A 26,486-nucleotide genomic window follows, 5' to 3' on the forward strand; every position below is an offset into this window, starting at 1 on the left:
AGTTTGTCATTTATACACTTCTAAGCTCTTCTTTAACAATTCCCATTATCTTGTCCTGGGGCCTGAATTTGAGAAGTGCTGAGCAACCACAGCTCCAGTGGAACTCAATGGAAGCTGGAAGTTGATGGAAAGACCCATTGACTTCAATGGGAATTGGACAGAATATCAGGGTTGGAAGGGACCTCAGGAGGTCATCTCGTCCAACAGTGAGGTGGCAAAGTTTGCAGATGATACTAAACTGCTCAAGATAGTTAAGACCAAAGCAGACTGTGAAGAACTTCAAAAAGATCTCACAAAACTAAGTGATTGGGCAACAAAATGGAAATGAAATTTAATGTGGATAAATGTAAAGTAATGCACATTGGAAAAAATAACCCCAACTATACATACAATATGATGGAGGCTAATTTAGCTACAACAAGTCAGGAAAAAGATTTTGGAGTCATCATGGATAGTTCTCTGAAGATGTCCACGCAATGTGCAGAGGCGGTCAAAAAAGCAAACAGGATGTTAGGGATCATTAAAAAAGGGATAGAGAATAAGACTGAGAATATATTATTGCCCTTATATAAATCAATGGTACGCCCACATCTCGAATACTGCATACAGATGTGGTCTCCTCATCTCAAAAAAGATATACTGGCACTAGAAAAGGTTCAGAAAAGGGCAACTAAAATGATTAGGGGTTTGGAACGGTTCCCATATGAGGAGAGATTAAAGAGGCTAGGACTCTTCAGCTTGGAAAAGAGGAGACTAAGGGGGGATGTGATAGAGGTATATAAAATCATGAGTGATGTGGAGAAGGTGGAGAAGGAAAAGTTATTTACTTATTCCCATAATACAAGAACTAGGGGTCACCAAATGAAATTAATAGGCAGCAGGTTTAAAACAAATACAAGGAAGTTCTTCTTCACGCAGCGCACAGTCAACTTGTGGAACTCCTTACCTGAGGAGGTTGTGAAGGCTAGGACTATAACAGCGTTTAAAAGCGAACTGGATAAATTCATGGTGGTTAAGTCCATTAATGGCTATTAGCCAGGATGGGTAAGGAATGGTGTCCTTAGCCTCTGTTTGTCAGAGGATGGAGATGGATGGCAGGGGAGAGATCACTTATGTTCTTATGTTCAATCCCCAACTAAATCATCCCAGCTGGGGTTTTGTCAAGCCTGACCGTAAAAACTTTGAAGGAACGAGATTCCACCATCTCCCTAGGTAACCCATTCCAGTGCTTCACCACCCTCCTAGTGAAAAAGTTTTTCCTAATATCCAACCTAAACCTCCCTCACTGCAACTTCAGACCATTACTCCTGGTTCTGTCTTCTGGTACCACTGAGAACAGTCTAGATCCATCCTCTTTGGAACCCCCTTTCAGGTAGTTGAAAGCAACTATAAAATCCCCCCTCATTCTTCTCATCTGCAGACTAAACAATCCCAGTTCCCTCAACCTCTCCTCATAAGTCATGTGCTCCAGCCCCCTAATCATTTTTGTTGCCCTCTGCTGGACTCTTTCCAATTTTTTCACATCCTTCTTGTAGTGTGGGGCCCAAAACTGGTCACAGTACTCCAGACGAGGCCTCACCAATGTTGAATAGAGGGGAATGATCACGTCCCTTGATCTGCTGGCAATGCCCCTTCTTATACAGCCCAAAATGCCGTTAGCCTTCTTGGCAACAAGGGCACACTGTCAACTCATATCCAGCTTCTCATCCACTGTAACCCGTAGGTCTTTCTCTGTAGAACTGCTGCCTAGCCACTCGGTCCCTGGTCTGTAGCGTGCATGGGATTCTTCCATCCTAAGTGCAGGACTCTGCACTTGTCCTTGTTGAACCTCATCAGGTTTCTTTTGGCCCAATCCTCTAATTTGTGTAGGTCCCTCTGTATATTCCTACCCTCCAGCGTATCTACCACTCCTCCCAGTTTAGTGTCATCTGCAAACTTGCTGAGGGTATTCAAGATATTGAACAAAACCGGCCCCAGGGCCAACCTTTGGGGCACTCGGCTTGATACCGGCTGCCAACTAGACATGGAGCCATTGATCACTACCCATTGTGCCTGACGATCTAGCCAGCTTTCTATCCACCTTATAGTCCATTCATTCAGCCCATACTTTTTTAACTTGCAGGCAAGAATATTGTGGGAGACTGTATCAAAAGCTTTGCTAAAGTCAAGGAATAACACGTCCTCATCCACAAAGCCAGTTATCTCGTCATAGAAGGCAATTAGGTTAGTCAGGCATGACTTGCCCTTGGTGAATCCATGCTGACTGTGTAGTTGTCTGTGTGGTCTTTTCAGACTGTAAGCAATTTGGGGCAGGGACTGTCTCTTGCCATATGTCTGTACAGTGCCTCTCACAATGGGCCCTGGGCTCAGTTGGGGCCTCTAGGTGCTAGTGCAATACATAATATACTAATCTAGAAAACCCTAAGCTAGACAGACAGATACATATTCCAAGACTTTCTTACTCTTGTTTAATCTTGATTTCCTCACCTTCCTTTTGAATGTAAAAGCAGAAGTGGGCTTGGTGTGCTAACTTTGAGCCTCTACAATGCATCTTATCATGTAGTGCAATGGGGCCCTAAAAATTTTAATAAAAAGTTTAAAAACACCAAATCTTAAATGAGAACCCAGGCTTGAAATATGGGCCTGTTTGTTTCCTTTGTTGCTCTGCATGAATATCCCTGCTAATTTTTTTAATGCTGCTGTAGAGTATAGAAGAATTGCTGATGACACATTTTCTTAACACACACATTACACCAAAGGAGATTATATTTTAGCCTCTTTTAGAGACTATAAAATCAGATTCAACCTAATGAAACCACAAATAAAAAGGGGTTTTCCTTTTCTTTTTCAATCTCTTGGCATTTTTCCTCTTGTGGTTTTATTATTCTTCCTTCCTCTCTTTCTTATATTATCTGTGTTTCCTGCGCATTTCAAATCAACGACATGTTGCTGGGACGACTAAGTCTGCTAACCTTCTTAACTCTGCCATTGTTATTGCCTGGTGTGTATTTAGGAGGAGTGTTTTAATTTCTTTTAGAATACACAGCGCCTGCCCCTTGGAAAAATATTAGAAATGGAGAAGTGGGGAGGGGAATCTTTTATTCTATAAATGTATGCTATTCAAATCATCTTTTTTATTTCCTTTAAACCCATCATTTGTATGCTGTAGGTCGCCACTTTAAAAACCCAGTTGTCTGTTCTTGAAAGGATGGCTCTATGTAATGATGTCATCCATATTCAGCTGGATTCACTGCAGAGGAATGCTTACGCGCATATGGGAAAATGTGAGTTGGAGGCTCAGATGCCATTTATGACTTGCAGTTTTCCCTAAAAATGTCCCTATTAAAAGAAAAATGGACTACCCTCCCCAACATCATCTAGGTTCACAAGAATTTACTGAGCTAGGTTTACCTACAGAGAGCACAAACATTTCCTATAGATTCATGCCATGCTAGGTTAAAATTGTATTCAGATAGTCTATAGCTATAAATATGAAATCTATAAATGATATTTAAAATGTAACAAAATTATCTGTTTTTGTAACATTTCACATTTATTTCTTTGGTGAAATATAGGGCCAGATCCTCAGCTGGTATAACACCGTGCAGCTCCATAAGAGTATAGAAATTACTATATTAGATCAGACCAAGCTCCCATTTAGCCCAGTCTCCTGTCTCTAAGAATTCCAGTCTCAGCTGCTTCAGATAAAGAAGGTTCAGGAATCCCACAGGAAGGCGGCTATGGGAAAATTTCTTAAGGTCAGTGGAAATATGCTGATTTACACCTGCTGATGTCATTCATTTCAAATATATTTCAAATTAGGACCATCACATATATTTGATATATAATGAAAGCTGGTCAAGTTTGATCATTACAAACATTTTAAGTTCTGTCGCACACATTTGCCATGACTTCACCAAAATACGTCTGTGAGAAGATCTAGGTGGGAAGACTTGAATCCACCTCAGAAATGTGGACTGTTATAAGAGACATCACAGCTTTCCTACACTCTCCAGTTAATGTCAGTGAAATGTGTCAGCATTCATTACAGTTTTACTGTATTAAAAACCTAATTGTACATGTGTTGTTCATGCAATCTCCAGTTACTTCAATGTCAACTTGATGTCTCCCTGATGTATTTATTGTACCTGGATCAATGCTCTTTCAACAACTAATTGATCTTTTATTAACATATTATAACTCACTTATTAAATCTAAATTAAAGACTTAATTGAGACACTTAATCTAGAGTGTCTCTGTATTTCATCCTCATAAGCATAATGTATCGTTTAATTAATTGACAGAGCTGATAATAGCATGTCATCTGTCACCATGTTCACTGACCTAGGAGTTGGTTTTCAGCTTGAGGGTTGATATAAATATGGGGCTCACATACGAATAAATGCTACCCTGTGTGGGTGTGTTATAATACATAACATATCATGCACATTTATTAAGTTGATTTCCCACACCCTCAGCAATAAATGAACAAGCTGTTTAAATCACAAATCAATAACACAGCTTATTTAATGACTTCAAAGTACAAAATAACTGGAAAACGTGCCATGATAAAGAATAACAGAAAGAGATGTTTCTTCTAACACTGAACAAGGGACTTTATTAGACTAAGGAAACAGCTTCATCACTAAAGTAACTCTGTCTCTCCCTCTCTGTCACTGAAGAATTTCATAGAGCCTTGCTTGGACCCACTCTTGTCTGACTTCCCACTGCTGATTGAAAGAAATAACATATGAATCCTCACTATACGTTCCTCCTTTATTTGTCTGTCAGGACTTGAAGCCAGACTTCTGTTTCTATTGCAGTAACTGATGGCATATACTTAATCAGCACCTAGATAAGTGAATTCATGCTACTGCAGTATGTGTGAGGGATGTCAAACTGTTGCAGGAGAGAGACAAAACAATGAAGCTAGGTCTCGGAAAGTGAAAAAAGTAGTGATAGGTAAATGTCAAAGGTTCCTGACTAAGCGGAAGGTCACCTAGCCCCAGAAGTCAGAGTGAAAAGCTCAGAAAATAACTCACAAAATGGACAAGGTTTTCTGACTTGATTGGTTTCATAAACACTTGGAACATAGTGTGACGTTGCACTCCATATGCTTTATGAAAATATGCTTGGAATGTGAATATAATGTAACTGGAATATGCTTCATGCAAAAGGTCTCTTGTAAGGTATCATTACAAAGCTTATAATCTTCTGAGTGTGTTCATCCTATTTGTATGTATATATCATTCTTGTATCTAAAACTAGAAATATGAAGTTAACTCTGAGGTCCTATTGTAATTATGCAAAGTGTGGGCCATTAATGGTGGTTTAGAATCTTGATGGCACCCATTGACTGGGACAATTGGCCGTAGATGGCTTCTTTACCTGCAAGCCTTCTTGTGGACTTGGGGCCAGCCTGTAGGTAATGAAGAATGAGGTCTTACAGTGACATGTGACCATGTCACCTGATACTGGAATCCATCTTAAACCTGATGCTTTTCCATTTAGAAGGAGGGGTGGGAACCCAGAGAGACAAAGGATTCCCACCTTGGGCTAAAGCTATAAAGGGGGTGGAACAGAACAAAGCAGGCCAGTCATGAGAAATCCCCTAGTTACCACCTGAGCTGGAACTAACAAGGACTGTACCGGGGAAAGGATTGGGCCCAGACTAGGAAGGAGTCTAGTCTGTGAAAGAAACTTATTGGAACGTCTCTGAGGGTGAGATTTACCTGTATTCATTTTCTTAATGTATTAGGCTTAGAATTGCGTGTTTTGTTATATTTTGCTTGGTAACTTACTTCGTTCTGTCTGTTATTACTTGAAACCATTTAAATCTTACTTTTTATTCTTAATAAAATCACTTTTGTTTATTATTAAACCCAGAGTAAGTGATTATTACCTGGGGGAGCAAACAGCTGTGCATATCGCTCTATCAGTGTTATAGAGTGTGGACAATTCATGAGTTTACCCTGTATAAGCTTTATACAGAGTAAAACGGATTTATTTGAGGTTTGGATCCCATTGGGAGCTGGATGTCTGGGTGCTGGAGACAGGAATACCTGCTGAGTGGTTTTCAGTTAAAGTCTGCAGCTTTGGGGGCATGGCCCAGACCCTGGGTCTATGTTGCAGCAGAGTAGCGTGTCTGGCTCAACAAGTCAGGATTCTCGAGTCCCAAGCTGTCAAGGAAAACAGGCTCAGAGGTAATTTCAGCACGTCAGATGACAGTCCCAAGGGAGTTTCTGTGACCGAACCTGTTACACACAGCATCACTCAGCTCCAATCAGGCAGTCCTCGGGCTCCCACAGAAAGCTTGGGAGCCTATTTCCCATGGCTAATACCAGCCGCAAGGGCTATAGATCAATCCCCCGGTATTGGCTCACCCAGCTGACCTGCCAACCCATCCCCTCCTACATCCTGGCCTGTGTGAGGGGCATCAATGCCTCAGGAGTGTTGCCAACTCTGGGCCATGTCAACAATCACAATTCCATCCACATCTGTTACGCCTGTAGCTTATACAGGGAAAAGTCTGTCCTGTGGTGCTGAAAAGTGGGGTTCAAATCCTGCTGCTAGCCCCTGTGGAATAAAAAATATACATCTAGGTATAAAGGCTGGGTGGGAGACTTTGGAAGGGAATTAAACTAAAACAAATTAAGGCCACTTTAAATTTGAATCAGTGTGTCCACACAGAGGTTTAGTGGCTTCACCCCTCCTCACCTACGCCAAAAGCTGAGCATCAGGCCAGCAGCCAGAGCTTTCCACCATTCAGAGCCACAGCAAAGATCTAATGTGGTCAGGCAGGGCATGCCTCCGTTGGCTCAGCCCCTGCATAGCCCCCAGCCACAGTCGAGCACTGGGGCATGCCACTGCCAACCTGGCCTCACAGCTGAGCTTCACGGCTCAAGGCTCACCTCTGACTATACCCATAAAGCCACGTGCTGCATGGACATGGCACTAAAAGGAGACTGCAAGCTGGGCCCGAGGCCGCTGGGCCTGGCAAAGTGAGAGGGACGACCCAGAAAAATGCCCTCCTTGGAAATATGAATGGGGCCCACCCAGGTGCAAGCACCAGCAGCCGATACAAACATGCTGTGCCTCAAACTGCACCCATGGCAACCTCACCATGGGCCACCCCAGCCCAGCTGCCTTGCAAGGACTCTAAGGGTCAGCTATTTTCCCACACGCCAGACAAGCATGGCTGAAGCAGTCTGGCCACACACCAGCCAATCAGGATCTGGAGGGCCTGACCCAAGCCAGAACCCCTGCAGAGAGCCTCAGGGAATGGATGGATGCATGAACCCAGGGGAAATCACACTGTTGCCACCGCCATCTCCAGAGGACACTCGACGAGGGCCAATCCCAGGAGCGGTGCCCAGTAGGATAAGGGCCCCAGGCCTGAGAGAGTGAGAGCCATTTCCCAGTGTCCAGTCAGTACTGAATGCCATAGGGTGCCCCCCTCCCCCCCCGCACCGGGTCCCTTCAGGTCACCCCCCACCAGCACTGAGGCCTCCTACAGAATCAGGCAGGGGCTACAATCTATCAAGGGTCAGAGCTCTCGTGATGCTAAAGGCACTGTCACAGACGTGCTGCCATAGTAACCAGGAACATTTCATGAGTTGGCAGGTCTCAGGAGACAGGCACTGGCAGGGGAGCTGGGCATCAGGGAGCTGCATAGGGTGCAGGTGCCCAGTGCTTGGTGGGGTCTGGTAAATTCACTGTCTGGCATGTTACTGGGAGGAGTCCCCTACTGAAATGAGGGCAGAGACGCTGCTTATTCCAGACAGACAGGAATCTGAGAGCGGGTACAAAGCCCCAGATCCCACACAGGTGCACTAACACGCCAGAGGACTGCTCCTGCGGTGGGATAGAGCGATTGCTCCTGCCTGGCCAGGCCCTACTCTAGCCTGGGCACAGGGCTGGGCAGAAGGTGGGTGACTGCATGTATCAGAGTCTGAATGCTGCTTCTGGAGCACTGTCAGCGTAAGAACAAATAGTTCAGCTGCAGCAGGTTAGAGCCAGTGCTGGTCTCATCACAGATTCTGGGAAACAGAATTAAAGGTATGTGGCTATGGGTTTTGTCTGCTACAATGACCATGTACTGAGTGGAGAACAGTCAGAATGTGTCCATGCCAAAGGGGAAGGAGCTTCTATTAAACCCACCATCTTTGTTCCCCTCTTCACACACCAAGATAACCCATTTGCAAAGGAGAAGAACCTTTCTCACTAACTCCCAAAGCACAGTGCAAAATGCTCCTTTGTTTTTTGGGGGGATGCAATTACTCTCAGGCTCCCAAATTCCAGAATGCCACATTTGCTCCGCGTACTCCTGTGCCCCCTCTGTCTGGCAGCATTACCTGAGGGAGTTGTCATAGCTTGCAACCAAAACATTTCTGTTCTTCTTGCACCACCATACAAATACTGTCTCAATAATTTTCCCAACCACCCCAACTGAGGGGTTTGCATATTTACAGCCCCCTGATTTATACCCAGTTTGGCCATGGTGGGAGGGGAGGTTCCTTGGATTTTTTCACACTATTGTGAAGTGTGATTACAGACTGGCTTTGCTCAGTGTGGGTCTGTTCCCAGGCACTGGCACTGCCCGCAGCAGCATTGCCCGCCGGTCACAGCTCTATACCTCTTCTCAAATTGCAAAGCTGGTTCATTTACTCCAGCTGGCGAGAAATCGTCCTTAACAACCAGCTCTGCAGTTACACGCCATCCAATCTGTCAATGCTGCTGAAACCTACTGGCCAGCATGGGTTACAGGCTCAGCAGATCCACATAGGATGTGATTGTGACAGCTCCCAGCTAGAATACCTGGCCTTGTAGCAACTCCTGCTCTCAGCTCTGGAGGTCCCTGTTTCAGCCTCTGCTGTTGGACAAGTCCTTGCTGTGGAATTCCCATCATCACTGGCCAGGGCTGGTCTAGGTTTACTGGGTCCTGCTGCCACACAGGGGGCTGGACTGGATGACCTCTTGAAGTCCCTTCCAGCCTGACATGTCTACAATTCTATAAGATGGTGACAGTTCCACTTCCAAGCCCCATTGTTCCCTATTTTGGCTGTTGGTCACCCAGTGACGAGGTAGCCGATGAAGATAAGTGCTGAACACCAAGGAGGGTGCCTCTGGGAGTGCTCCCCGGCAGCCTGTCCCATGGATGGGCGGGCACAGTGGGGGGGTTGTTGCTTTGGCTGCGGGGGGACAGTCTGGATGCTCTGCTGCCATCAGGGGAGCCCCTGACACTGAAGGGTCTCCAGTGGTCTCTGCTTCTGTGACCAGCGCCATGGTCTGCTTCCCTCTCCCATGCCCCAGCGGGAGGGATCCAGCCTGTTGGCTCCGGTTTCAGTTGCCCACCTTTTCTCCCCTTCCTCCACAACTTGCTGTTGTGATCCGGGTGCTTGCTCCACCCAAAGCAGCCTCACCCAGCAGCCCCTGAACCCCACTGGCCTCTGCCCATTCTGCAGCATGGCATGTGGGCCGTAACACCCATCCTATGCTCTCCCGCCCCACAATTCACAGCCATGGAGCTCTACGCTACATAGACAGGCGGTGGAGCAATGTGAGCTATTCCCAGGGGGGTTCATCCTGGTGTTTAACCGCTCCAGGTCCCACAAGCTGGGGTAAAGTTAAGCCCCCTTGCTTGGCCACTGCCCTTCAGTTTATGGGGTGCTGTTAAAGCGGCAGGGGATTTCATTGAGCGGCTCTGCTGATGCCACTCACGGGCTAATTGAGGGTGTCAGCAAGCAGCTCTGGCAGCTCAGGTGTCCACAGGGCTACTGGCAGCCTGACTCTGACCTGAAACGATGATCAGAAGAAAAGAAAAATGCAATTTACGGGCCCATCGGTGGACAATGTGCTGTGTCCCCAGCTTGGTAACTGGGGGTGGTAATGCTGGGGGTTGGACTGAGGTGGCATGTTTTAGTGGCTTTGGGTCAAAGCTGGTCGGTCAGGTCCTGACAGACACCCTGGTGAGGTTCGTTCCTGGAACAGATTGGGTGGCCCTTGATATCTCCAGCTTGCCATTTGCATCACTATGGCCTATGCGCCAAAGGCAGGCTGGGGCAGCCCCTGGCGGCAGCAATTATTCTGTTTCCCCAGTGCTGCCTATTACTTCTGTGCTAGCTAAAGTTCCGACCCAGGTGCCGTTCTCCACACCCGGTGCCTGCGTCCCCTCCCCCCTCGCAGTCCCGCAGCAATAAAGAATTTCATTTTAAAAATGGAAAGATTTAATTTAAAAATATAAAATGGCAAAGGGAGGGTTTTTGAAATAAAAAAAAGTAATGGCAAAGAGATGATGTTTGGAACAAAATGTTCTAGAGGAAAGCTGTTCCCTTGGGGTTTCTTTTCTTTAAGCTTTGCATATTACAATTTGAAATTTTTGTAAAGAGTTCCCCATTTGATATTCTCACTGGTTGCCTGAATTTAAATATCTCTCTCACCTGAGATTAATACAGGCTTCACCCTGAATTACTTCCTAGCTCTGAAGTACAGCTCAACTCTCTACAAATTCACTTCTCTTTTAGAGGCATAAAAGCTTATGAAATATATAAAATATTAAAATCGCATGTGTGCCCACGTGGAGCGGGGGGGGGGGAGAGAGAGATTGGGTTTGGGGGATTTTTCTTTGAGATGAAAACATACTTTTCCTTAAATGCAATCACACATCTGTTAGCACAGGACAAGGGGACCCATTAAAGTCCATTGGCAAAGATTTCAGCCTGAAAAACTAGAAACTCATTTAAATTGTCCAGTGCAGAGGACAGAGCAGAATGCAATCCAAGGAAATTATTCTTTCTCTGGGTAACAGAAAATATCAAATTTCTCAGGAGCAAAACAAAGTATCCACAGCAAATTAGGTTATAAACAAAGATGAGAATGCAAGCTCCTTGTTATGCTAAATCAGCATTAACCAAATCCACCTGCTGGGGGAAAAGCACCTTGTTTTGCATCTTGAGGACCCATTAGTTAATTGCTATTTAAACCCAACACTTTTTATGTAAGTCCTATTTAACCCTTTAAAAACCATCACATTTTTTAAAAACAAGTAATTAGTCCACAATGACTGCTCTCCCCTTGCTCCTATAGAGAGTTGAAATTGAGGCAATAGGGTTTCTTGCTATTCTCTGGCAGGACAGAAACAGCTGACCTCTTTCAGGATGAATGGCTTCCTTTTTGTTTATTCCTGGGTCTGCTTTTAGCTAGGAGGAGCCGCATTGCCATGAGGACTACTCTGGGCTCACTGTCAATGTTTGTTTTAATTCCATCTTGCCTACAAAGAGAATTAAGCCCCCATGAAATGTAAGTTGTTTACTTTAGACTGATAGTGCCTAGAGACCTGGGAAAAGCTCACAATTATGATGGCCATTGCACTAACGCTTATAGCCCCACTCCCAGTCCTGCTTCACTTCCTGGTCCTTTCTTCTCTCTTGGGCCTCCTAGCTTTTCTTTTTCCATTTCCCCACTTTGATCTCTGTTTATTCCTCCTATACGCACATTCTATCACTGTTCTAAGGGCTGGAGAAACAATCCAGACCCCAAATAGACAAGATAAACAAAGGAACAGAGGCCGGAAGTAACTTGTGCAAAATCTCACAGCAAGCAGGTAGAGCTGGGACTAGAACCAATGCCCTTTGAGTCATGGGCCCTATTCGCTAGATCACACCTTGTGTTCTTTGGAGTTTGCAGCAGCTCTAACTGGGGTCAGATTGAAGGAATATGGGAAATGGCATCTGTGTGTGCATATTCAGGAAAACTACATGAAATCTACCATGAAGAGGATTTCTGAATAGGACAAAATGAGACAAATGGGGGAGGAAGTGTTAGCTCTTGGTCTTTCATAGCAAATTCCAAAAAAGATTGCTTGATTTCAAGGTAACTCTGCAAGTAGGCTGTTTTAATATCAACTTTTCCTTTATGAGACTGCTCCATACTTTCTGGAACCAACTGCTTTTTTTTTTTGACTTGCTGTATAGACTGCCAATGAGTTATTAGTACTAGCCTAAGAATTGAGTTTGAAGGAGCTCAGATCCTTCTTTGATCAAGCAATAAAATTTGTTTCATGACTCAATGAAATTTGGCTCAAGTAGAATTATAGAAAGGTTAGGTCATCCAATCAGAGAATATACACAATACCATGTGAATTAGTTGATCAATCTCACCTCTCAAACTGCAAATTCTGAAATATCAAATACTTGAATTAATATTTGTGACAGTTTGTAAAAAAACTCAAAATGCTGGCATAGATTTGTACAAACAAATCAAGCAATTCTGAATAAAATATCTGTAGTGGTCATAGTCATCTGAGGATGACTATTATGAGGGCTCCCAAATGGTATTGAAATTTAAGATGTGTAGAGATTTGAAATTACAGTCATCCTTGGATTTCACACTCATTTTACATTCAGAATGTAGTCTCCAATTTTAGCATATTTACTCTTCTTTGGGCTGACTGAATTTTCTATAAGATTGTGCTGATTAAAAAGGTAATGATTTTTGCAAAAGAAACATTTTCGAATAACTCTCTTTTTTAAATGGATTCAGCATGAGATTATAACAGTTCAGGAGACCTTTCTAGCTACCTATCCAAATTCCTAGAGCCAAAAATTCTCTCTCACATACATTTTCATTGCTACTTGTAAAAACAGCTACATTTGAAAAAATGAGATTTATAATTAAGCAAAATTAGTAGTGACCGTTGCATCTCATTGATATGACCATAATCAGAGTCGGGACATTCTTAAGCACTATAGTGTCTTAGTAACATTGATGGTAATTCAACCAATCATCTCTGTTCTTCAGTTGAGTGGTGTGCTGCAATTCTAAAGATTGAAATGTGTTAGTGGAGTGAAGGAGACCAACTATGGCTCAAGACTTTCTCATTGTTAGATGATGTGTACACAAACAGAACCGTGGGATCAGCTGCTTGGGCGGGGGCTGAGTCTGCAGGCTTCACCCTTCTCTCAGCTTCAGCCATGTTCCAGTGATGTCGTCCTCTCAGAGACTGCAGAATGTGGAAGCTGTAGTACTTCAAAGGCAGAGTCTTCCATCAACCTCCTCTCTGTAAGCCCCACTGCAATGTGCCACCACGCGTACAGGGGAATTGTGGGGAGCAGGCACAGGCAGCTGGACTTTCATCCCCAGGGACCCATGTCACCTTCCAGTTATCCTGTGTTCCCAGGATTCCCCTCTACCCTCTTCTCAGAGCGCCTACACTCTGCACTTTCCCCTGGCGCTGCCAGGTCCTGCAGTCCTTCTGGAGCCATGGCTCACAACCCTCTAGCTCCTCCAGTTCCAGACCTTCATTCCAGCTCCCGCTCCTCCCGGGAGACTTTTAAAAACTGAAACTACAAAAACATACTTCATTATGAAAAGAGAGTCAATACAATTTATACTGAGAATTTGGCCTAGACATACTAAGGTCATGCTTTAGATTAAGTTCCATTTATATATAGTTTACACAGGTTAATAGATGTTATAAGCATGTTACAGAGATGGGTAGCATGTGTTATAGTTATATGCACATCAGTCAAAAGATGTTTTAGATGGTTGTAAACCCTAACTACCAACAACCTGTTGGACTCTAGGACAACCTAGAATAATTAACTAATCATTTATGAAAACATCTATTGATAAAAGAACCCTTTTTAAACCATTTAAAAATGGAACCTTAATATAAATTGTGGCCCAGTCAAAGATGAAAAGAACATCCCCTTCCTTCAGGCATGTAACGGTCACTTTCCCACCAGCATAGCAGAAGGCTTTTGTTGAACAAGTAGGCCCAGTTCCTCAAAAGATTTTTAGGCACATTTGAGGAGCTGGGCCATAGTTCACTTGGTGGGGAAATCTGAAATGTTGCTTTTGGGCAGTGGGGGGGCTTGATATGCCTAGTTTAAAAGAATTAATATCCTGTGCCACTTGATCTTCCATAGGATGCTACATTATACAATAGGTAGAACCTCCACAGTGCGTACAAGGGGTTAATGAAATATGCTATTCCCCTAGAGATGAATCTATTAGGTTGAATTCATCCTTGATGTCAGTCTAATGAAATCAGTGGAGTTACATCCAGGATAATTTCTCCATTGCCTCCTAGTCTTCCAGCCTGTCCCAGCCTAGTTAGTTGGAAGTCAGGTGTAGGTTCTGGATCTCCCTGTTGCAGTGCTATTTTAGACTCACCAACCAAGCACAGTCATATCTCATTGTGTTTTTTATTTTTCACATGCTTTGTTGGACTCAAGTGGTTGGTGGAATTAACTGGACAGTCACGTCTTGTAATATTTAGTTTATGATCAATGCTGGACTTGGTCACAGTCCTTTTCTTTTTGCAATTGTATTTTATATGCAAAATTTTATATATTTTGTTTAAAAATTATCCACTGCTGGAAAAGAAGGACTTCTGTTTAGCTGCTCAATTCTGCTAGCTGCAATAAATTTCTCTGCTAGTAATGCTTGTCTGAATCGAATATAGTTTATTTCATTTTAAGAAGTCTATTTTTTTTTTCATTTCAGGAAAATGAATGTTAGCGCCAGATAAGAAACTATAGTCTGCTTTCAAGAAGGTTACAAGAAAACTGCATCTTGCATTACTAATCCTTTATCTTTCATGTTAACAAAAAGATTACTGACATATTTTTGAATGAAAGAAAATAAAATAGCAAATGCATCTAAAGAACTGTGTAACTTTCATGCAACACACAAATCAGTTGTTAAACGTGGAGAAAAAAAGGAGAGGAATGAAGGGAAAATTCATAATACATTTTCCTTTGTAAAGTGAGCAAACCAACTTTCTGCAATAGAAGAAACTACTGCAGGACTAGAAGATGCCCCCTTCGTAGACAAAGAACAATTATATTTTAAACTAAAAACCCAATTCTGATTGCTTGTGAGTTCAGGATAAGACCTGACAGCAATATAGTCTTTTCTTGGGGTAAGATTTTGCCCAAGTCTTTATGAATATTCCAGTGGGAGATGGCAGAAGTCAGGCACAATGCTGGCTATATAAAGCTAAAGCAAGTGGGCCTGATTCTCCATTGCCCTGAACCTCTGGGATCATTGATATCAGAGAAGCTATTCCTGTACTTAAGTGCTTTGCTGGATCTTGGCCAGACTGCTCAGCACCTTGAAGGAGCAATTAGAGCAAAGGCAACAACATAAAAAGATCTGTGTCAGATAGTGGAGTGTTAGGAGCATTAAATTAGTGCAAGACAGACTGAAGGAGTGTAAAATATTACAAGATGGGCTAAGGTGGGTAGAAGACAATGTTATGATGTTAACTGTACTATTTGAGAAATATATGTGATCACGTAATTAGAGTAAACCATAATCCACACCTTAATTTGGGCATTTCCTGACTTTTATGCACAATCTTAATATTCTGTTAATGTAGGTTTTTTTTTAATAATGAATATATATCACCTCCAGGAACAAATAGGAATGCAACAGAAATTCCACCCCTGAAGGTCACACAATTCAAATTCTTACACCATAACAACATTACCCAGGGCCATATTGCACATCCTCCATATTGTGTATACCAGCACAGAGTGAATGGTGATGTGGTGTGTTAACATATAAATAGGGCTACTACAACAGGGCAGACTTACCTGATGGGTCTGAACTACTGGGTTTCTTAAAGCCACCTTTTACTCCCTGTGTTCTGAGGCAGCCAAGGACCTGGCCAAATAAGGACCTGACCCAGCGTAAGAAGAGCTAATATACTGTGTCTCCACATCCTCTTAGCTCTGGAACCATCCTAGCAGCATGGCAGAGCTGAGAGCAAGGGAAGGGAGGTATTTTCATTCAAGACTTTCCTCCCCACATAACAAAAGGCAAAGATGTGGAGGCAGAGGGTCTGTTCCTGGTTCTGCCTCAGTCCGGCTGTTGGACCTTGAACAAGTCATAGAATCATAGAAGATTAGGGTTGGAAGAGACTACAGAAAGTCATCTAGTTCAATTCCCTGCTCAAAGGAGGACCAACCCAGGCTAATCATCCCAGCCAGGGCTTTGTCAAGCCGGGCCTTAAAAACCGCTAAGGATGGAGATTCCACCACCTCTCTAGGTAACCCATTCCAGTGCTTCATCACCCTCCTAGTGAAACAGTGTTTTCTAATATCCAACCTAGACCTCCCCCACTGCAACTTGAGACCATTGCGCCTTGTTCTGTCATCTGCCACCACTGAGAACAGCCTAGCTCCATCCTCTTTGGAACCCCCCTTCAAGTAGTGGAAGGCTGCTATCAAATCCCCCATCACTCTTCTCTTCTGCAAACTAAACAAGCCCAGTTCCCTCAGCCTCTCCTTGTAAGCCATGTGCCCCAGCCCCCTGATCATTTTTGTTGCCCTCCGCTGGACTCTCTCCAATTTGTCCACATCCTTTCTGTAGTGGGGGGCCCAAAACTGAATGCAATACTCCAGATGTGGCCTCACCAGTGACGAATAGAGGGGAATAATCACTTCCCTCGATCTGCTGGCAATGCTCTTACTAATACAGCCCAATATGCCATTGGCCTTCTTGGCAACAAGAGCACACTGCTGACTCATATCCGGCTTCTCGTCCACTGTAATCCCCAGGTCCTTTTCTGCAGAACTGCTGCTTAGCCAGTCAGTGCCCAGCCTGTAGCAGTGCATGTGATTCTTCCATCCTAAGTACAGGACTCTGCACTTGTCCTTGTTGAACCTCATCAGATTTCTTTCAGCCCAATCCTCCAATTCACTTCCAAGTCACCTCACCTCTGTGCCTGCATCCCTTCCCACCCCACGTACCTATAGACCATGAGCTCTTTACAACAGTGTAAACTGGCCCTGGTGGCTTCTGCTGTTAGTTAAACCTGCTGTATTCATGAGGGAATAATTCAAGCCTTTTCCCCCTCAGGGATTTTGTGATCTCAGCCCACATGCTCTCTTTGACTGTTTGTATTATGCTTGTGTCTAGGTGCCCCAGCTGAGAGCAGGACCCCCTTGCACTTGGAACTGTACCAGTGCCTCACAAGACAGCTGCTTGGTGGAGGATTTGACACACAGGTAATCAAGACTGACATGGTACAGGATGCTACCACTACCTTTCCAACAACGTTTGCCGCACACAACCGAACACCACTGGGAACAGATGTATGTAAGCAGAAATCACCTGCTGTGGCCCCTTCTCTACCTTAGGCTGATATTCGTGAGGTAACGCTAACCAGAAATATAGATAAGGCTACATGTCTCCCCATGCTCAGGCCCCCTCTCTCCCAAACAGCATGTGGCTCTGTGCTTCTTGAGAGCCACATTCTGTTTGGGATGCTCTCTCCCTGGGCTTAGCTCTTTACACCTCCCTAGAAACTACAGGCCAGATCCGCTGCTCTGTTTTTCCGTAAGAAAATATGCCCAACAGCTCGGGCATACACCAGTTTGTTAGGAAATCCACAATAGAATCCCCTGACCATTCTGTTCTTAAACCCCTTTGATCAAGAATTAGTTAATTACACTGAACCCAGTCTATTCCTCGTTACGAATTTTGCCATGTCCCCCAGATATACAATTGCAGGCTCTCTGCGTATTGTGTCCTTTGAAATGCATTTATGAGCCTTTGAAGCTCTCCCCCCTTAATGACACATTGTTCGTTAATAAGTTGCCTGTAACGGTTCCCCATTAGGAGCTAGCTGGCCGCGCCGCTCCATGGGTTGGATAAGTAATAATAATCCAAATGTAATTGATAATGTTATAGAATAAATGGGAATGTGGGCTGCATTAAGAGCACATTTCCCTTTGCTCCCTTTCATTCCATTATTCCCCTTCCCTCCGGAGCACCCTCAATGATCCGTCTGCTTCCTTGGCGCTCACACCCCCATGCCTAGCAGACAGCTGTCACGTGGCCTGCACTCAGCGGTTAACCGGGCCGAAGATATTTTTGTTCTTTTCCTTTCCCTCTCAATGAGTCCAACCTGCCTCTTCATCTTCTCTGAACTCCTCCCTCCAATTTGCTTCCATCCTGCTGGCATGGAGAGGCCTGAAACAGAATACAATCCCAAAGAGTACTTTGAAAGTGCCTTGTCCCATGGTGTGGGGTCTCCATACAGAGTCTGGAACTGCATTGGCCATTTTTACTGTCCCCCCCATACACTATTAAACACTCATACTAATCTGATCCTTGGATGCTTAAACAAGGGAATCTTGAGTAGGACTAGAGAGGTTATTTTACCTCTATGTTTGGCCCTGAAGTTACAGTTGCTGGAGTCCTATGTCCAGTTCTGGTGCCCACAGTTCAGACAGGATGCTGATAAATGGGAGCGGGTTCAGAGGAGAGCCAGGAGAATGGCTAAAGGATGAGAATACATGCCTTCTCGTGATAAGGCTCAAAGAGCGCAATCCATTCCGCTGAATAAAAAGAGAGCAGGTCAAGGAGTGACATTATTATGGTCTATCAATATCTACATGGGGAACAAATTTTTGATACTGGGCCCTTCAAGCTAGCAGAAAAGAGTATAAGATCCAATGGCTGGAAGGTGAAGTTAGACAGATTCGACTGGAGAAAAGGTGTACGTTTTTATGGTGACAATAATTAACCATTGGAATAATTTACCTAGGGTCAGGGGGGCAGAACTCCCTCACTGTTAATTTGTAAATCCTGTTCAGGTGTTTTTCTAAGAGATCTGCTGTAGTTCAAATAGAGAGGAAAGGGGACTCACAGGGGGTCTCCACTCACCCAGCATCCCTGGGGTGATGCTGGAGACAGCCTGCTGTGCTAGATTTGGGGGTAAAAGCAGACATAGGGGGTGTTTGGGCTTCTGCCACGAACATCAGGCTGTCGGGGTGTGCTTATGAGGCCTAAGCCAGCTTCTGGATAGAACAAGCCAGCTCATGACCAGCCCCTCGGTGCGCCCCTCTTAACTCTTCTAAGGCCTGCAGAGCCTGTAGCAGGCCATGGTCCTTTCCCTAGTCATGCCCCTCCATGCACTCCTCTTGTCCTCCCCTCCCCCTACAGCCTTCTTGCTTCCAGTCTGGCGTACTCCCTCCATGCCCTCCTGCTCACTTGCACCCCATCCCACATCCCACTCAGGGCTTAGTCTCCACCACTCTCCAGGTGTCACCCTGCCGTCACTGGATTTTTTCTACCTGCCGGGAAGGATTTGCACTGCCTGGGAAGGGGGTGGCAATGTGCTCTCGAGAGGGATGATGGCAGGAGGGCAGCCGACAGCTCCATCCCTGGGGCAGGGACTGCTGAAGATTCGGCAGGGTGGGACAGTGGCCCCAGTGTTACTGCCACTGTCCTGATGCTCTCCCTGGGCAAAGTGATTTTGGCCCTGACTCCATGGCTGGCTGAGAGACCCTGTGAGGGGGCAGAATGGTGGCTTGGGGGGCGGGTCCTGAGAATCCATGGCTAGGAAAGGTGCAGTGAAAGACACACAGACAGCCAGAAATTAACTGCCAGCTGCACGCACTGGGAATCCTGCACACTGGCCCCTGGCATTTGCAGTAAGCATGGCTGGGTGGGGGCAGTTAAGGGGGCATTCCAGCCTCTGCATACACATCGGGGGTGCACTGCTAGCTGTGTGCTTTGTGAGACGGGCAAATTGGTGTGTCAGTTTGTTAGTGTGTTTTGACTTACTTCGCCATCCAGCTGCTCAGTTGCACTGTGTCCAGCCCTCCCTCTGCTTGCAACGGGTGGGTCTGGACACGTTACTTATCTCCACAAGCATGTTTCTATGCTAAGGGTCACCACACCGCATGCCCTGCCAGTACCAATGTACACCAACCCATCTGCTTCCCAGCCAAACTCTTTGTTCGTTGAAATCCATGTGACTTTGAGACATGTTGATTTTAAGCTACAGCTAGCAGAAAGGAGCAAGAGAGAACTCCTGGGAAGTCTCCAACAGGAAGCAGCCAGTATTTGGTGTTTCCAGTAGAAAATAAAGGTGCAGTTTGTCTCTAGGGAAGGTGCGCAGAGATAAGGAGTGTCTGGAGCTGGCTGTAGGAAAGAGTAAAGAAGAGGATTAGAGCCCAGAGATAGCAGGGTGGTAATGTTGACGGGGGTGGCTCTTACAGGGATGCCCTCTGGGCCCAGATCCCCAGCTGCTGGAAATCTGGAGATCCATGAACTTCAGCAGAGATGGTCTCTGTGGTTTCAGTGCAGAACTGCTGATCTCTGCCAACTGGAACTGGGCCCAGGGCTGGAGGTAAGGGTGGGGGTCCAAGTCTGGCTCTGAGAACTGGCTGTGGGGACTTTGGATAGGACTTTTCCTGATGTTAGTCAGCATTAAATGGGAGCACCCATCCCCTGTACCCCCATGTATGCATCCCTGCTCTTCCTCTGCAGTCTGTCTACACCTCCCTCATACTCCCCATGTGCCATCCCTGAGCCTCCTCCATACACGCCCTTCCATACTCTGGACTCCATCCTGGTCACCACCACCTTGTCCCAGTCAGTGCTTATCCTCTGCGCCACGTCCACTCCTCTCCATCCCCTGGTTGTCGTTTCTAAGGAGGTAGCAGTGTTTGATAGGAGAGCAACGGGCTAGGGGACTATGGAATAAAGGAGCCAGCACGGGCAACAGGGCTGAGGAGTACAAGGGTCAGGACACCACAGAGATCTGGTCTCTAGAGAACCTGCTACGCCCACGAGGCAGGATGTCAAAGGCCTAGGAGGCAGGTGGACTCATTGTAGGTCCTTAAATGTCCCACTAGCCCTCTGACCCCGCCCCCCCCACCACTCGCCTCCTTCCCATTCAACATGTAAAGCCAGATACATCTCCTTACACTGGCTGAGAATGGATCTCCTTTAACTTCAGTGGGGTCAGGCTCATCTATCTCTATGTATACTTATTAGATACTACCACTTTTACACATATTCAGTGAATGGATTCTACAACTTAATGGATTCTAAAACTACAGCATCAACTCAGGAAAGAGATCTGAGCTCCTCGGTGAAAACTTCTGTGTAATGCAACAAACAAAGAAAGGAGGCTGCATAAAGCATGGGCTAGACAATAGCCCTGACATTATAGAAATAAATGGTACTCCCTTGCCTCGCATTCTAGTTGCCTCCCTCTCCAAATGGGTCTAGCAGAAAGAGTAGAGGTCCTGAAACAGTCCAATAAAATGATCCAAGGCATGGGAAGACCCCCTTCCAGAAGGAGAGATGAAGATTAGGACCCTTCAATTTATACAGGAGATATATAAAATAAAGAATGGTGTAGAGAACATAACTGTTTACCTTTCTCAGAAAACCAAAAGGAGACAATCAATGAAACTGAAAGGTGATGCCATTGAAACTGATAGAAGGAAATAGTTCTTCCACAATGCTTAGCTAGCCAGAGGAACTCATTGCCACATGATATTACTGCCACCAAGAGCTTGTTTGGATTTGACATTTATATAGATCACTGACCATTACATTAGATGAGATAAAACATTTATAAAGGATGTAAACCTTCATGCTTCAGGGCATAAGTCAACTAACAACTGCCTGGGCTTAGGAGAAACCTTCCCCACCAGGTGGGTTATTCTAGCATTGTCCTCTACTGAGTTTCTTTCATCTCCTTCGGATGCATCCACTATTAGCCACTGTCTGAGCTACGTTACTGCACTAGAGGGACCTCAAGTCTAACCCTGTCTGCAATTCCTGTGCATTTCCTGATGGAAAAATCACACAAATTGCTGTAATGAACAACTCTGTTAGTGAAATGATGTTCCAAAAGAAAGAATGGAAAAATAACAACAATTAAAAGGATATTTTGGTATAGATTCCATAGGAAATAGTGTTCTTAAAAAACAACAGAGATGATTGTAATGATATAAAGTGTGCCCACCCCCCCAAAAAAATGGAAAAAGTACACACACATTTAATTGCAGAAAAAGCTGTATTTATTTTCCCCTCTGCTGCTTGGACTTGGAGAAGGATCTGTGGGAATATCTAAGGCCTTGTCTTCTCTGGGGCTTTCAGACACTGATGCTCTGCCACTGGTGTGGCTAAACCAGCGCTACCACCTAGTATAGACAGGAAAAGGTACCAGTAGCACTTAGCCTTGCTTGACCCCAAGCCATATTGCATAAGTGCTAATCATAGCTCATGTCAGATTTACCTGTCTACTCTGGGGGTGTCCCCAGGCACAGGTAGTCCAAAGACTGGCTGCCAGCGGCTGCAACAAGAGCATCTCTCCCGTGTAAAGCTGCTAGGCATGACTCAGGTGTGGAGAACCAGGTAGGTGGAGAAGGTGACGCGCAGGAGACGGAATGCTCTGTGGAGATCTGCCACGTGAGTCAGGAATTCAATTGCCAGATGTCAATGCAACATCTCACTACCACCTACCTGCCAAACTTCACTGGAAACCCATACTACAGTTGGTCCTCATGCCCACCCTGGCACTATCTCCACTAGCATGCCCAGGCTTTGCCAATCCAGGCAAGAGGAGGGCTTTAAATCTAAGTGATTCAATATTATTCAAACTAATGTTCACACAGATTTAATTATTGCCCATAATTTAGCTTTACTGTTCTCCTAACATATGACCTGTTCTGGCTGAATCTTTGCCGGGGGAGGAGAAGGGCAGCAGTGCCACCAAGTGGAGCCCTGCTGAATAACACTATGACATACAACTACAGCCCGTCAGAATGCAAGAGCAGCCAAAAAATGGCTTTTCTGTAGAGCTGCAACAAAACCAAAGTGCCTGGCTGGTCCTTCCTTCTGACTTTCCCTCACTGCTTCCTGGTTCACCCCAGACTGATTTATTACAGGATAGTTTCCCAAGTTGCTCCATCACCTCTTCTTTTGGTAATTGCCTGATAACACCTCAGTTTTACTCCCTGTAAAGGTTGACTCTGGAGAAATATATCTCTATCATCTTCTAGGCTGGTGAGCAATTCCATGGCCCAGAGCTCGCCATGGAAAAGCAGGCAGGCTGTGGGAACCTGAGGAGATGAATTTAAAAGAAAATGGTGATTCACAGATCCTGCCGTGGAAATCTTCAAAAGCCAAAGGCCTTTTCAATTATTTTAAGCCATTCAGAATTCTATGCAAAGATAGAATAAGAGCTTGCCTGGAATTTATTTGGATTCCTGGACTGAAATTCAATCACTGATCAGTGTTGAATTGTTTGATTAAAATCCCATCAAACTCCCCCCTCCCCACTGTAAATAATTGTCCCTCTGAGCTCACCATGTTCCCTGTTCTTTAATTGGTCTCCTAAGTCACATGGTTTCATTTCTGATTGATCACCCACCCCTTATAAAAAGGAGTTATGCCTGAACAAAATTCTTTGGGGCTTTGAGTCTCCTGGGAGGAGGCCAGTGTTCCCTCTATTTTTTTACGTCCATGTGCGGAATGAATTTTGTTATGTGCACCAATATGGAGGTGATGTGTGGTGGGGGTGGGGCCAAGGGGTTCGGAGTGTGGGAGGGGGCTCAGGCTGGAGCAGAGGGTTGGGGTGCAGGGGAGTGAGGGCTCGAGCTAGAGGTGAAGGCACTGGAATGGGGCTGGGGATGAGAGGTTCAGGGTGTGGCAGTGGGCTCAGGGCTGGGGCTGAGGGTTGGAGTGCTGGAGGTGCAAGCTTTGGGGTGGGGTTGGGGATAAGGGGTTTGGGGATGCAATCTGTCCCAGGGCTGTTGTGGGGAGAGAGGACTCCTCCCAGCCCTCTCTTGCCGCAGGAGCTCGGGGCAGGGGGAGAGGGAGAGGCGCCTCTCCCCGGCTGCAGCAGTTCCAGCAGCCCTGGGCCAGGCTGAGGGAGGGGCTCCTCTCTCCCAGCCGCAGCAAGTCCGGGGCAGGTCCGTGTTGGGGCCTGGAGAGGGGTGCCTCTTCCCCAGCTGTGGTAAGTCCAAGTGGGTCAGGTCCACACTGGGGCCAATGGGGAGGAGTGCCTCTCCCTTGGCCATGACAAATCTGCCTGGGGCTGGCGGGGAGGGGCACCTCTCCCTCAGCCATGGCACATCCGTGCTGGGGGAGAGGCATCTCTCCCCGCTGCAGCCCTAAGCCCCTGCATGGGGCTTAATAGGCAGCTTTACGGCCATGTGGCCACACAGCTTACAGGGAACCTGGGTGGGCATTCAGATCTGTAGCCATTGCTCACAGCCTTACATTGGGCTACAAGGAAACCCCAGAAGCTGCAAGTCTTAGAAAACCCCAAGACTCATCCAACCAATTGCAGATTAACCACAGATCACACAGAAATCTTCATCTGAGTCCTGACTGGAGGGGGCCAGGTGTCCATAAGAACCTGGACCCACAGATTCAATGGTGGATAGAAAAGCAATTGGAGAAGGAGGAGGACCAGGAGAGGCAGGAATGGCAATTGAAATAGGAGTTGGTGCCCAACCAACCCAGCTGCCCACTGAGTCTCATCTTTGAATGGAGCATACTACTGTGCTAGGCTTTATGAAGCGGGCTGAGCCAGTGTGGCATAGGGTCGAATGTGGTGGCAAATGTGATAAAAGGTAGCGGGACATGTGAAATGCAGTCACTACGAGCAATTTCAGCCACCCAAGCTGGGTCTTCCTTTGCAAGCTTTTCTTAAAAATAAGAGTCGTGAAAGAATGAATGGAACAGAAACACACATCCAGCTCACTTGCCACTTCCCCAGTTCACTGCCAGGCGAGGAGAGAGACTCTTCCTTCACTGCTGCACAAAAGGACAGCAAGCAAAGAGTAACCACCTGCGGAACAGCCCACTTTCTGCTAGAGAAGGTAGAAAGGTTTGCTGTTGTGTATTGAAAACTGTTTTGTCACTTTAAACTTCAGGTAGCCTTCCTGGTTCTGTCTGCAGGCTGAGCGCTTTGTAGGGAAGTGTGCAATAACTAGGGTTGCCAAGCCTCCAGGATTGTCCTGGAGTCTCCAGGAATGAAAGATTAATCATTAATTAAAGATTATGTCATGTAATGAAACCTCCAGGAATACGTCCAAGCAAAATGGGCAAAACTTGTAATAAGGGCCTGCCAGCAGTCTGCAGAGAGCCAGCCTACAGTCAGGTGGAGTGAGTGGTATCTCTGCCTTAGGGAGCAGCTTGCTTTATCTCCCTCTGTTTGGGGGTTCTTATGTGTTATTCTGAATTCTAGAAATGAGAGTAGTGTTACAGTGCAACCTTTTAGCTAGAATATTTGTGTTTTTATCTATCTCCCCTGTGTGTACTCCCGGAAACATAACATTTACCAAAGCACAATCTTAAACCCTCTTCACCCTAATGCTCCCCCTAATTTAGCTACTTCAGCAATTCTGGGCAAGCGGCGACATTCTTGAAGGGACAGTTGGGTTTTGCCTGCTGTCCCCTGCTTGCATATGTCACTTTTTACACCCTATTCCTGTCTTAGCTCTTTCTCTGAGTAGAAACGGTTCAAGCAAGATATGTGTTTTAGTACAGCTATATGTAAATGAGTACATCTAGGAAAAAAATTATTTACATGATGGGGGACTATCTTGGGAAGCAGTGACTCTGACAAAGATTTGGAGGTTGTGGTGGATTGTGACAGGGTGGCACTCACTTTAAGTGCCTCCTAGCAGCTGGGTGCAGTATTGCAATCTTTTTCCTGCTCCTGGCACCTCCTGTAGGTTGCCAGACTCACTAGGCAAGCCTTCACTAGCTCAGCCCTCCAGCTGGGTCACACAGTCAATATGGACCCCTACCACAGTAACAAAGAGATCACCAAACTGCCCTCACCAGGGTCTTCAGCCCCAGCTCTGGGTCCTTTAAATCCAGCCCTTCTCTTGGACTTCTAAAGGAGCCTTGTTGCCTTCTCAGGGCTAAGGACACTGCACTGCATCTTCTCCCCTTAGCTCAGGACTAGAGCTCTCAGAGCCTCTCTCCCAGGGCCAGTAAACCCAGCCCATCAGTCAAGCCTCCTTCCTTACCCCTCTGATCCCAGCCAGAGACTGACCTGCTCAGCCCCTGCAGCTCCTTTTATCTGAGCCTGCTGGGCTCTGATTGGCTGATTCCACAAGGGCTCTCTAGGCAGACCTGGAGAACCCACCTCTTCTGCTCCTCTCCTGGGGTAAGTTTTGCAGGACCGCAGGCCCTCCAGCAATGGGGCCATGAAGGGCCAGGTGAATCCTGTCACATGGATAATCAGCTGAACATGATCGCCCAGTGTGGCATTGTGGGCAAAAGGTTAATGCAATCCTGGGATGAATAAACAGGGGAAATTTGAGTAGGAGCAGAGAAGTTATTGTACTTCTGCATTTGGCACTGGGGTGACCACTGCTGGAATCCTGTGTCCAGTTCTAGTGTCCACAGTTCAAGAAGGATGTTGATAAATTGAAAAGGGGTTCAGAGAAGAGCCATGAGAATGATTAAAGGAATAGAAAACCTGCCTGACAGTGATAGACTCAAGGAGCTCAGTCTATTTAGGGTTCACCTACATCCACGTTTTCCCAGACAGTGCCTCTTTTTTGATCCTCCGCCCTCTGTCCAGGCAGATTTTCAAATAGCAGGCAACGTCCAGGATTTTTGTGGAGCAGAAATTGCAGCTCAGAAAGAGCCCCAATTGGCCCACTTCCCAACTGGTCCCTTCCCTGCAGCCACAGCTGCTG

This window comes from Trachemys scripta, chromosome 9, assembly GCF_013100865.1.
Source record: "Trachemys scripta elegans isolate TJP31775 chromosome 9, CAS_Tse_1.0, whole genome shotgun sequence".
NCBI classification, from domain to species: domain Eukaryota; kingdom Metazoa; phylum Chordata; order Testudines; family Emydidae; genus Trachemys; species Trachemys scripta.